Raw genomic sequence first — 14,175 nt, 5'->3', positions numbered from 1 at the left:
TCAGAAGGCACCACCAAAGAGCCCCTGTGATGCTCCTATCCTGAGTGCCAGAACTCCCCACACCAGTTTCGCCAGTTCTTTGCAGAACACGGAGTCCTAGCCATGGCACTAGAGCAGGTGCCACTCCTCATCAATGTATACATTTCCTAGGTGTACCTGCAATAAAAGGGCAGAGGCATGTTAAGACTGTTTACGTGTGGGAACGTGAAAGCATCTTTAGTGAACCAGATGGCTGCAATGTGATGTGCACAATATAACACACACAGTAGGCACACCTTAAAGGGACTGACAACCGATTTATAAGGACCTAGTTCTTGGCACAACACAAAGCTCACCCTCAGTAGCGTTTACATCTGCAACGGTTACTTCCAAAAGCACATGGATATTGTGGCATCACAGAAGTGTCCTTGTTTCACACCCCAGGTTCTATTCCCACCCAGTCTGCCAAAATTTCTCATTAAAGCAGCTAATTTGCTTTGTTTACAGGAACCTGAGAAATCTGACATCAAGCATTTTTTATGCATTTTTATTGTTTGTGCAATAGGCCATTGGTTTTATGTCAATAACTGCTGGCAGCAAGAAGTATGTCCAGTAGCATTAGTGTAGGGGCTCCACACAAAATTATATGGCTTACCTCTGTTTGAAAGCAATCTTTAAAGAGACTACACAAGCAATACATAACCAGTTTCAGTGAGCCCAAGTTGACTTTCAGTTTTGTGAAGCGTAGAAAGTGTACAGGTTGTACGGCATGGTGTTACAGCACAAAGAACTGGAAAAAGAAAGGTTCTAAAGGACAGAAAAAAGGGAAAGAGGGCACCACACTCAACTGTTTATTAGACACGAAACTTGCTACATATATATGCGCGCACTCTCGACATCAGGGGAAGAAAAGAGCAAGTGTCAGGTCATCTTGTTTGCGTCAAACCCAACAATTTCTTTTTGCATCATATAACAAAACAGGTGTTTGACTAACACACGCTTGACCAGTTATACGAATGTGATATGCCTCTAGCAGTTCCTGCGCAGTTTTATCGCTACTCTTACCTAGGATTCTCACCACAGAAAAACGTGGCTTACAGTACAGCAGCACGTTATCCAATACGCAGAAAAAATGGGCGTTCATATGCGCTTTTAAGTTGTTTGCATGTTCCCTCATTCAGTCGTTCACACAACGGCCAGTCTGCCCGATGTAGGTTTTCCTGTAACTTAGCGGTATCTGGGAAACCACAGCAGTGGAACACTTTTCCACGTAGCACTTTGCATGTTTGAATGTACGTCTGCACTGCACACTCTATGATTCGGGGACATAGGCAAGACAGCTTGTTCGAGGAAGAAAACAACAAGTACCTCATACCTGTTCACCGCCTTGAGGCTGTGGCTCACCCTGTGGTAATAAGGTGCCACCTGAGCCTTTCTTTGGGAATCGTGCTTACTTCCCTCACTCCCCTTCAGATTATTGTTACATCTGAGTTGCTGCAGCGAGGTTTCTGCCACTAGGTGACGACCGAATGAGGAAATATGGAATTTTAAAAGCTGCTGGACATGATGCTTGAAACTAGACAAAAAAGCTATGTGGAAAAGCGGTCCACTGCTGTGGTTTACCAGACACCGCTAAGTTATGGGAAAACCTGTGTCGGGCACATTGGCCATTGTGTGAATGAGGGAACAAAAACAATTTAGAAAGGGGTATGACCAACCATCTCTCTGCACATTGCAAATCGTGCTCCTGTAAGCCACGTTTTTCTGAGGTGAGAATCCCAGGTAAGAGTAGAGATAAAACCGCGTGGGAACTACTAGAGGCATATCACATTCGGATCAGTAGTCAAGCATGTGTTAGTCAAACATATGTTTTTATATGATGTGGAAATTAAAATGTTGGGTTTCACACGAACAACATGACCTGTCACTTGCTCTTTTTGCTGCTCCTGATGTCAAGAGTGTGCGCAATATATATGTAGCAAGTTTTGTGCCTAATAAACAGTTGTGAGTGTAGTGCCATCTTTCTTTCCCTTCTTTCTGTCCTTTCGTATCTTTCTTTTTGCAGTTTGTTGCACTACAACAGCATGGCATTTAGCAAAGACCAACTTGCTCAAGAGAAAGTTACTGTGGTGTACGGTTTGTACCATCCAATCAGAAGAGCTCTCTTAGTATCCGCCTCTGATCACCCTCTAAGCAATTAGTGATAGCCAAAATACAGCTTGTATCTCTACAACTCTTTGCTTGTGCTGTTAGGCTATCATTACATAAACTATAAATGCGGAAGTACATATTAGCATGCTTTATGAAAAGCCAGAATAGTACTATACTGACTGGATGTGATATAAATGGTAAGAATGTTCTGGCTGGAAACATTTCGAGTTAATGAACACTGACTGACGAGTAACTGAGAAAGTTGGTGCATGTTCATGTTTAACTTTTGCGTACAACACAAGGAACAGAAGAGAGACCACAGGGCACAAAAGCTACCAATTCAATGTTTAAGTGTTTATTTTATGGGAAGGAATACAGAAAATATTTACACTGCATGTGCACTTGTACTGCACAAACGTTTTTTTAGAATGAGGACAAATGTTGCATAACAAATAGAATTAGAAAGCACAGAGTGATTGCTATTCTGTGTCATTTAGAGAGTGTTCCTCTTTTTCAAGCAATCATAATGAGAGCGGACTGACACGTCCCAGTATTTAAGTGATATTCCTTACTGTTATTGTTGGCCATTCAGTCACCAGAGGTGAACAAGACAGATGAACAATCTAAATCTGATGCATAGCATCAGTCATGTCAATGCATTGTCATGTGGGACATATGGTGCTCTCCTGGGTGCATGTTGAGGCACCAGCCAGTCTGCCCAATGTACATTTGACCAAATATACAGATGATCAAAGGAATAGACTACACTACTGCTAACGAACACAAGACAAATTTGGTGGTATCTTTAACTAAGCAAGCCTCCCTATCCCTCGCCTGGGTGCCTTTCTCAATTCGCTTGTAGATTGCTTGCTAGGGATACACATTTGTACACACATACATATGTATACACATGTACAACAGTACACAAGTGAATTGAGAAAGGCGAGCAGGCGAACGAGGTTTGCTTGGTTAAAGCAAGTTTGTCTAGTGTGTGCGAGAGGCAGTGTACTGTATTCCTTTCACATGTGGTCAAATGTACACAGGGCAGACTGGCCATAGCTAAATGTGCCAAATGTGTGCCAAAATAATCACCAGTATGCTGGTCCAACTAGGCCGTGCATTGCCACGATAGGGCCTCAGGCTAAATTAAGATTGTTCATCTGTTTCCACCCACGGTGAAGAATTGACGAGAGAAATCAGTGAGGCGTACCACATAAATAAAACGTGTGAGCCAGCCCTCATTGCCAACGCAAAAAAAGCGTCCTTTCTAGATGACAAGGAATAGAAATTATTCTGCACATATTTACTTTTTTTTTATGCAAATACTGTTTATCGTGGTTTAATTCCTTTATATCACAACTTACATCTTCCCTCTGAAAGAACTTGTGCACAATATAAGCACATATCCAGTGATATTGTTATTTTTAATCCTTCCATGAAACTAAAGAGACAGTTGTTAGCAGCAGTCATGTTGTATGGTCTCCCTTCCCTCCCTGTGCAAATTCTGTCCTGAAAAGTTACATGAACTGAACGGCAAACTCATAAGGACACTACAAATTTCAACTAGTGAACACAGCTGGTTCTCAGAAAATGCACGAATACGGTGATAGGTATGTGTTGGCATAGTGTAGCACGCTAACTTTGACACTACTGCAATACTTCAGCTGTCACACGACTACAGTGCTTAAGAGACCACAGAAGTGTAAGTGCACAACAAAAAAAGCAGGTGCATCAACCATAAATTTGACTTCAGCAAACACAACATAGGCTGCTTCGTGTGGCTAAAACACTAGCTAATATGTAGAAAGTATATGTATGCACAGGTATACTTAGCTATAGATACTCACCCATCCAACTTAAAAACTTATGAGTTGCTGTGCATATGATGCTTGCTCTAGACACTGGTGGTTACAACAAAGATACGTTTAGAATGAGATAAAATGCTTTCATCTGCCCAGTAATCGAAGTTTTACGGATAGCATTATAATTTAAACTTGCTGGTTGAAGATATTCTGACCTCAACAGCACCAAGCAGATTGAATAGAAGAATGCCCACTGTGCTGACCAAATACATAGTGTGAAACAGAACACATGAAAAGGGACCCAAAGTATTAGAAATTATTCATGACAGCTGTTGAATTAGGGCTTGTTGGTAGATTATCACTATTAAAATTACAGAAGTGCCAATCGGAATGTTCTATGTGGTGGAGTTGAAATTCAATTAATTTTATTAGCAACAACGAGCAAATGCTACAGCGAAAGCAACCAGACAATTGAGCACTATGTACGAAATAGTGTTCTTTAATGATTGAGCATCAATACACGGATCTATCAGCTAACTATGTGATCTATACTGTGTTTACTTAAGGTGAAATAATGTAACTGGACATAGACTCTTAACTGCTACAATGCCTATTTGCATGAATGGGCATAGCTTGCCAAAATTTTTTTTAATGGGAGAGAAAAAAATCAAGCTTACTAGAAAACACCTCAGTATAGCAGTAACGTCATCAATACTTCCTTTTGGGAGAGTTGGTTCATCTCGAAACATATGGGTAACAGCACAAACAGACCACAAGAAGGCAGACACGTACACACAGTGCTGACTAACAATTGATTTTATTGGCAAGGATAGCACACCTTGCGTGTCTCAGCACACCTTGTGGGTGTCTCACATAACTTGAGCCAATAATTTTTTTTTTAATGAAAGGCACGTTGGAAGTGAACTGAACCGAACGCATACTATTCGCAATAGCCTATAGCAACTCCTACAATCCTTTGTTTTCCCCATACCTCACCAATTAATTAAATTTAATTACCCAACTCTTTAATTATTGGCTGAGGACCCCAAGTATGGCACACAGATTTGTAGAGCCCGTTCAGAAACCACCGATCGAGTTGTTTGCTTTACGATATGTCTCACATAGTCATTTCTTCTGAGTTGCAAAGAAAGCCCACAAAATATGAAACAAGGCACGTGACAGAGTGCTTGCGCAGTGGTATTGTGCTCCTCTCAAGCGTGCCTTCGGTGAACAAGGTCGGCTCCCGTCGGATGATGGCGAAAATGCATGCTGCAGGCGGAGCGGTGCCAATGAGATAAAGAATGCCCTGCCACTTTCTCGTCACCAGTCACGATGCAGCCAACCTTGTTCACCGAACACACGCTTGAGAGCAGCACAATACCATTATGCTCCATCACGTGGCCTTCTTCATATTTCATGGGCTTTCTTTGCAACCCGGAAAAAAAGGACTACATGAGACATTTAGTAAAGGAAAGAATTCGATCGGTGGTTTCTGAAGGTGCTCTACAAATCTACAAATCTGCGTACCATACTTGGGGTCCTCAGCCAATAACTAAATGTTCTGTAATTAAACTTATTTAATTAGCAAGTTATGGGGAAAACAAAAAAATTGTCTGAGTTACTATAGGCTATTGTGAATAGTATGGGTTTCGTTCAATTCCCTTCACAGGCGCCTTTCATTTTTAAATTCTTGGCTCACGTTATGTGGGACACCCTGTATATGCCAGAGTGAAGCAAGGGAAATGAAAGGGAAAATCATGTCGAGGGTGACAGCGTGCCAAGTTCACAAGCGCAATGAAGCCAACCAAACACAACAAAACGCAAACAATTATTTTCCTTTTCCTTTGCAATCTGAAGCCCCAATAGCCACACCCAGAAGATCAGATTCAGCATCAAAGAGAGCAAAGTGAGGGGTGCTAAAACAGTTGCTACCGAATTTTCTAATGTGCAAGGCTTTTAAACTGATGCGCGTAGTCATGTCACTGCTCTTTCCTAGAATCGTCGTGACTTTCAACTAGGCCACACAATCCGTATACTTGCTAACGTGTGCAACTAAATGTGCATATTTCTCATCTAGTGCTTTTTTTTCAGTTTTTGTGGGTGTTCCCCTGAACGGTCATTGATACAGCGAGCAATTTCACGGACAGAAAACATCCCACATGACATGGGGATGCAATACACCACTCCAGTGGAACATTTTACTAACGGCGGTTGGTGGTTCTTCTGGCATTACATATACGTTGACACAACTTTCCCATCTTATTTCGGGCATAGAAACAAATTGGCACACCGTGCCTACTTGCCACCTTAAGATTGTGGGAAAGATTGTGGATGTAAGGGACCACCTCTGCCTTAGGTGCCTTCAGTTGATCCTAAACCATTGTACTTCCACATCCACACTTGAACTTTTCAAGGAGGACTTTTGAAATGGCAGTCAAGACCGAGATGGGGAACCCTGCAGCTAAAAGACGGCTTACCTGATTATGAAAACTGAGCTTAATCTGATGTGGGCACGATTTTTGGAGAGCCTATTTTTTACGCAACGCCTGGATACTTCTCGTAATTGGCTTGGAGAGTGCCGAGTGAAAGGGCAGCAATTCCTTAGCCCGTGGGTTGGAGGCCCAGCCAACATGTCCATCACTGAACGTGATCTTTAGGTATAAAACCTAAAATTGAAAGGTCCGGGAGTTCAAGGATGAAAGGCAACTCACGTCCATGTTTGCTAAATATAGATAACACTTTGCCTACTGTAGAGGGGTAGGTGAAGGTGGGCTGCTGTTTATAAAAGCACCAAATAAGTGTCAACATGCCTAAAAATTTTTAAAACTGGCCCCCCATTAAACTCTTGTTCCAGTGTGTTGTCCACCTTGACCTGAAAAATTTCACAAAGAATAGGGGCTACGCAAGACCCTATGCAGATGCCATCGCACTGCAAAAACAGCTGCTTGTCAAATACAATAAAAGTCGAGTTCAAATAAAACTGCAACAAAGATAGAAAATTATGAACGGCCAAACCAACGGTGTTCTGGAAGGATACGTCGCCGTTATCTTCCATGCACTCTTTGTCACATGCTAGCAGTTGATTCTGTGGAACAGAATAAAACAACTCCTGCACGTCTTCCAAAAACCGAAACCAACATGTTCATTTCCCTCTAAAAACTGTACTACTGCGACTGATTTTTTTAAAAGTAATGGGTCGTTTAAAGCTAGCGCCTTGAACTTCTTTAGCAAAAACTGGCTAACACACTTCTGCCACGACCCTGTTCACTAACAATAGTGCTAAACGGAACTTTGGGCGTATGTGTCTTGGCTCTGAAAACCCCCCTCAAACTGTTCCCTCTGCTGTTAGATATGTCCCTGGCAAACTTTCCAAGGCATAATTGCTTACAAAATTCAACGTACTTAATTTTTCCTCGCACTTCACTTTTCTCTCCAGGGACACAGTTCTTATTAGCCGCTACCAAAAATTTTTCATTGCAAATTCCCTTGGATAACGTATGTGATTCCGTCTGGTCCTGGTGCCGACGTTACCCATCTTGGCATCGAATCATGACGTCTTCTTCTATCTTATAATATGATGTGGGAGACAGGAAATGTTCCAGATTCTTGGAAATGCAGTCGCGTTGTAGGCCTGCTTAAACCGGGGAAATACCCTAACGAGCTCTCCTCCTACAGACCGATCGCCTTAGCCAGTTGCGTCTTAGCCAATGTCAGCGTCATAGGGGACGTCCATATACCAGAGAAGATTATGCAACATCTGCAGAAAGGATCCAAATTTGGGCTCCAAGCTGATTTCCTGCGCATGATATCACTGCAATGAATCGAAAAGTGGCCACTCAGGAAAAGATGATAATCGGGACAGCTGCCTTCTTGAAGGTACTGACTGCCTGCGAAAGTTTGCTCCAAAAACCCCGGACTAGTACCGTACTAGATTCTTGAATGACATCTTTCTTTAAGAGTAACAACCTGATGCTTATGCAAGCTGACAAATGGTGGGTTCATTGTTTTACCCACGGGAATTTACAATGAAAAAGGTTTGGTAGCGGCTAATAAGAACTTTGACCCCGGAGAGAAAAGTGAAGTGCAAGTAAAAACCAAGTTCGTTGAGTTTTGTAAGCAAGTAGACCTCAAAACGTTTTCCAGGGACATATCTAACAGCAGAGGGAACAGTTTGAGGGGGTTTTTCACAGCCAAGACACGTAAGCCCGAAGTTCCGTTTAGCACTATTGTTAGCGAAGAGGGATCGTGGCAGAAGTGTGTTTGCCAGTTTTTGCTAAGAAGCTCAAGACGCTAGCTTTGAACGACCCATTTCTTCTAAAGCAATCAGTCACAGTAGTAGATTTTAGAGGGAAATGATCATGTTGGTTTCGGTTTTTCAGCAGACGTGCAGGACTTGTTTCATTCAGTTCCGCAGGATCAACTGCTAGCGTGTGTCAAAGACTGCATTGAAAACGGCGACGTATCCTTCCAGAACACTGTCGGTTTGTCTGTTCATAACTTTCTATCATTATTGCAGTTTCATTTGAACTCTACTTCTATTGTGGTAATAGTTCTGCAGAAACCCGCAAGGTGGAGATAAGTAATTAATTATAGGAAAATTAGAAATTAGACATCCACCCAATCAGTAGGGTAGCAGATGTCAATCGTAGCAATTAATTGTTGCGATTGACATCTGCTACCCTACTGCCTGCTAGCCACCGGGTTAGCTCAGCTGGTAGAGTGGCTGCCCTGGAAAAGCAGTGGTCCTGGGTTCGAGTCCCGGACTAGGACGAATTTTTCTTCAACTGCGAGGCTTTTCTTTAAGGAACCCGCATGGGTTTCCTTTGTAGCAATTGCTACGATTTGGTGGATACCTCATTTTCCCTAAATTAACTACATTTATTGTATTTGACAAGTAGTCATTTCTGCAGCGCAATGGCATCTGCATAGGCTCGTGCGTAGCCCCTATTCTTCCTGACATTTTTCTCGCCAAGGTGGAAAATGCACTGGAACAGATGTTTAATGGATGCCGGTTTTAAAATTTTTTAGGTATACTGAGAATGTTTTAGTGCTTTTAAAGAAGCAGCCTACCTTCCCCTACCCCTCTACATTAGGCAAAATATTTTCTATTTTTAGCAAACATGGACATTGGTTGCGTTTCACCCATGAACTCCCGTACCTTTCAAGTTTACAGTTTTTAGACCTAGAAATCAGGTTCTGTGATGGACATGTTTGCTGGGGCTACTACCGACGAGCTAAGAAGGAGTTGCTGCCCTTTGACTCGGCACACTCCAAGACAATTAAGAGAGGTATAGCGGTATTGTGTATGGCATCAGCTCTCCAAAAATTGTGCCCACATCAGATTAAGACCACGTTTAATAATCAGGCAAGCCGCCTTTGGCTGCAGGATCCCTGTCTTGGTCTTGACTGCTGTTTCTGAAATCCTACTTCCAAAATTCAAGTGAGGATCAGGAAGTACAATGGCTGAGGATCAATGGAAGGCACGTAAGACAGAGGTGGTCCCTTACATCCATAAATTTTCCCACAATCTTAAGAGGGTGGCAAGTAGGCACGGTGTGCCAATTTGTTTCTCTGCCCCAATTGAGCTGGGAAAGTTGTGGCCACATATCTGTGACGCCAGAAAACGTGGATGCCAGAAGAACCACCAACTGCCGTTAGTAAAATGTCCACTGGAGTGGTGTATTGGATCCCCACGTCATGTGGGATGGTTTACGTCGGCGAAACTGGTCACTGTGTCAATGACCGTTTAGGGGAACACGCTCAAAAAGCGAAAAAAAGAAACAACCAGATGATAAATATGCACATTTAGTTGGGAACGTTGGCAAGTATACGGACTGGGTGGCCTGGTTGAAAGAGACGATTATAGGAAAGGGCAGTGACAAGACCGCACGCATCAGTTTAGAAGCCTACCACATTAGAAAATTTGGTAGCAGGTGCTTTAGCACCCCTTCTCTTGCTCTCTTTGATGCTGAATTTGACCTTCTGCATGTGGCTACTGGGGGGGGGGGAAAGACAAAGAAAATAATTGTTTGCATATTGTCGCGCTTGGTTGGCTGTATTGTGCTTGCGTGGTTAGCACGCTATCACCCTTGACATGTTTTCCCCTTCATTTCCTTTGCTTCACTGGCATATATAAGGTTGCTATCCTTGCCAGTAAAACCAGTTGTTTGGCAGCACTGTGTGTATGTGTCCCCATTCTTGTGATCATGTTTGTGCTGTTACCCATATGTTAGAGCAGTAACTGCAGCACAGTGAATAATGACCTTCATCTATCATTTCAAAAAGTTCAGGCTCATCAAATGTGTATTTGCGAGTGGCAGTTATTCTGGGGACAAGAGATAAATAATTGCAAATATGAATGTTAAACAATGGTAAGCACGCCATGTGCTTAGACATGCAACATAGTTGGCCCACTACACTTTGAATTCTTATGTGCACAGAAACTTCACAAGCGTGTAGAATAAACAGAAAAGAAGATGGAAATAAAGGCTGCAGCATAGGAAACAGTTTCAAAACAATAAAGCCAAAATATAGAGTGAGAAATACACCGTGTACTAAGCAAAAATAATAACTTTTAGGCTTTTAGTGCACGAAAAGGGACGAGAGACAGAGATACGACACGGACACAGCGCTAACTTCCAGCAATTGTTTTATTCTACAAAGCGGTACACATATGCATTGGTTTCTAATCAAATGAGACAGCAACGAGACATGTGTAATGGAAAGTTAAGATGATATTGAAGATGAAAAAGCGACCATACATAGCCAAAAAAATTTTGTAATTGCAAGATTAGAATGCCATCTCCATCAAGCCACCCTCTGTGATACGTTCAAAAAATCTAATTCTTTTTTTGAAAGATCGAATGAAGGTGCGCTAACACGAGCATTCCCCAAACTAGCGATCTTCGCTGCTTCAATAATCTGTGTTAGCACGCCCCTGCAATCGATCTTTCAAAAAAAGAATTAGATTTTTTGAACGTGTCACAGAGGGTGGCTTGATGGAGATGGCATTCTAATCTTGCAATTACAAAATTTTTTTGGCTATGCATGGTCGCTTTTTCATCTTCGATATCATCTTAACTTTCCATTACACGTCTCGTTGTTGTCTCATCTGATTAGAAACCAGTACATATGCGCATGCGTACGCTGTTGCCTGTTACCTATATGTATGTGTACCACTTCGCAGAATAAAACAATTGCTGGAAGTTAGCGCTGTGTCCGCATCGTACCTCTGTCTCTCGCCCCTTTTTGTGTGCCAAAAACCTAAAAGTTATGGAATACCAACATGCCCAAACCTACGCTCTTTCAAAAATTATAAAGGGAAAATCAGACAGAATTTGTCAGCTGTTGACAAATTTGACTTCGCCCTACCATTTGCTAGTTGCCTGGTTAGTTTAGATGGTAGAGCGGCTGCCCCGAAAAGGCAGTGGTCCCAGGTTCAAGTCCCGGACCATGACGAATTTTTCTTGAACTTCGAGGCTTCTCTTTTGAGGAACCCGTACAGGTTTCCTTTGCAGCAGTTGCAACGAATAGGTGGATGTTTGATCTTCCCTTTATTAAGTACTTCTCTCCACCTTGCGGGTTTCCGCAAGAACTATTCTGTCAAACAAAAATGAAATTTAAATTGCATCCAAGCAATTGATGCAAGAAAAAATACTTAATAACAGGACATGTTAGATCTAGTTTTATATAGAAAACAATATGTGCATAACAGCTATGAAAACAAATAAGCAGCAAGTTGCAAAAATACTTAGCCTACTTAGTAAGCTGTGTTGAGTAATATGTTGATAAACTTATTCACGAATGATACCGAGGTCCTACTCTTTGGAACACATACACATCATACATACCTGAACCAAGCAATCAGATTACACACTGCGCTATGGCAGTCATCCAAGATTTCCCTGCATTTCTGCTGGCTCCTCCATTATGTGGACACTGGTGTGGGTTACGGCCTCGCCACTACAAAATCAGTTCGGAAAGTTCGCAGTTAATTTATAGCAGTGGCACATTAACGCTGTCACAGTGTGAACACATGCAAGGAGCATCTAAAAATAGTCACGAAAATAATGTTTGCAATAATGAAGGGTGGCAACAGAGGGACCCCTTCATCACCGTAAAATTTTTAACACACAAAACAGCAGCAACACATTACAAAGAAATCTTTGTTTACATACCAATTCAATTTTTTCATGACTTAGTTTAAGCAACTGTCTCGTGTCATATTTAGTTACGCATAAGTTATGTCAACACATCTTGTCTTAAAAATTTTTAGTAAGCTGTACCAGTTGCAAGCTTTGACTGCTTACGTTTTTTTTTTCTTTCTAAAACTGCTCGTAAATTCAGGACCGCGTAAGCAGAGATTATTTACAACGTAGAAGCATTTATACGCGAGGAAACGTCATTGCAGTTAGAATCTGTCAAGATGCAGATGAGCGTTGTTATGCAACTTAAGCAGAAAAGCGGGAGCTCACGCACAGGCGCACATAATGAACACGATTATTTCCGAACGTAATATTTCTCAACGGAAGAAAACGCTTATAATCATTTTCAATTTCGCATTAAGACAATAAACTTGCCTAGCTAAATTCTGACAACCAGCGCTCAGCAAGCATCAGCACGGGTTCAACTGTTGCCGTGGCAGTTCTATTGATTCTATTTTACGCTCGTGCACTATGTGCACACACGAGAAGCACGCACAATACACGTGTAGTTAGCAAGCACGATTACTTACCTTTTGAATGGTACGACGCGGTCGAAAAGCGCTCTCCAAGTTGCTGGTGCTGCGTCGACACCCAGCCTACACGCCGTGACGTAGTGGACGAGCTGAGGCACGCTAATAATACACATTATTTCTTGGCGACGTGCAGCGAACTTCCCACAACCAGACACAAAAGAGAACGCACTCCAGGGCATGAAAATCGTTGGTCCCCATTTGCCTGGCACGCCACGCATATGGCGAGTTTTCAGAGAGACACAAGCTATCTTCTGGCACTTCTGTGTTCGCGAACCAAGTCACATTTCGTTACACCAAACACAAAACCACACGATTAGACAAACACATCACAACGGCTCCCGCAACCGACCGGCGACCGGCAGTTGCAAAATAGAGAGCAGTGTAGACGAATGAATGCTATGAGCGTCTCCTTTGAAACAGGGTGGTGGGTTGCGCCACCAACCGATCGCATGGGGCGAGCGTCATTTGTATACCTGTGCGGTTGTGTGGCCCCCGTGATGCATTAATAATAACCAGTACGCCCTCATTTTGTGCCGTATTGCGCCAAACTACGTATAGTTGCGAGAGAAAAAAACATTGAAGCGTCTATATTGCACGCTATACTTCACTGTAGAAAAAAATTTTGTGGCGTATTTTCGACTTTGAACAACTACCATGTGCAGCCAGCAAAAGTATGGCCTCCGAGATCTGCACTTCAAGTCAGCTGTATTGACACGGAGGAAGGAAACTAAGGAGAGGCCCTGACGTCACTCTTTGTGAAGCAAAAGTGAAGCCGGAAGTTGGCGCTGCTCATGGCGATGCTCCGCCTTTTGTGCCACCCTCCTCTCTTGTTTACATCTTTCGCGAAACCACGCCGCGCTGCGCGTGGTTTCGCGCGCGGAGCGCTCGCGCTCGCGCAACATCCGTCAGAGCACGGTGCAGGTAACACAGCGCAACAAGACACGGTGACAAACGCAAACCCGCCCACACAGCGCCTTTGCCACGGCACGAAACCTACCAGAGCAACACGTGTGAGCGCTCAAACAACGCCGCCATTGTGGCCCAAAAGGCGTGGCCATACAGCAAAAAAAATAAAAAAGCAGCAAAAAAATGAGAACCTACACGTCATTTCCGCCACATTTTTCTCCTAGCGCGCGGAGGGGGTAGGGCCTCTCCTTAGTTTCCTTCCTCCGTGTGTATTGAAGTTTTTTCATGACGTTATGAGCTCCTGCCCGTGCTACGTGCGTTGTCACTTCGTTTTAAATAACTTTCTGCTGTCGTCAACATCAACTGTAGCCTCAGGAATTGTTGACACGGTATCAGATGTACGCTTGGGCAGCGTGCGATGTTTCCGTGCGTGCTGTAACTGTTTCAGTCGGAAAGCATCAAATCTAGCAGGGTTCATCACTCGTCTAGCGCAGGTTACGCCGGTGTCGTCCGCATTTGCTTTCATGCCGGTGTGTTCAATGTGCGCGGGTTGCGCGCCTGTCGCCCGTGCCTTCTGTGTTTATCGTGCGACTCACGAAC

At 43.0% G+C, this 14,175-nt stretch overlaps 1 long non-coding RNA gene across 1 annotated transcript; it reads right to left on the bottom strand.

Annotated features, from left to right (window-relative positions):
* LOC139052289 (uncharacterized) lies at positions 1-13,017 on the bottom strand. The gene is made up of 3 exons (XR_011509824.1): positions 12,667-13,017; positions 11,783-11,894; positions 1-156 (listed from the first exon to the last, which is right to left on the bottom strand). It is a non-coding gene; the product is annotated as an uncharacterized lncRNA (long non-coding RNA).
* Positions 13,018-14,175: the final 1,158 nt, after the last annotated feature.

The sequence above is a fragment of the Dermacentor albipictus genome, unplaced genomic scaffold, assembly GCF_038994185.2.
Source record: "Dermacentor albipictus isolate Rhodes 1998 colony unplaced genomic scaffold, USDA_Dalb.pri_finalv2 scaffold_21, whole genome shotgun sequence".
NCBI classification, from domain to species: Eukaryota; Metazoa; Arthropoda; class Arachnida; order Ixodida; family Ixodidae; genus Dermacentor; species Dermacentor albipictus.
Note: the sequence above shows the minus strand (reverse complement) of the source record. Positions and strands in the feature narration are given on the sequence as shown.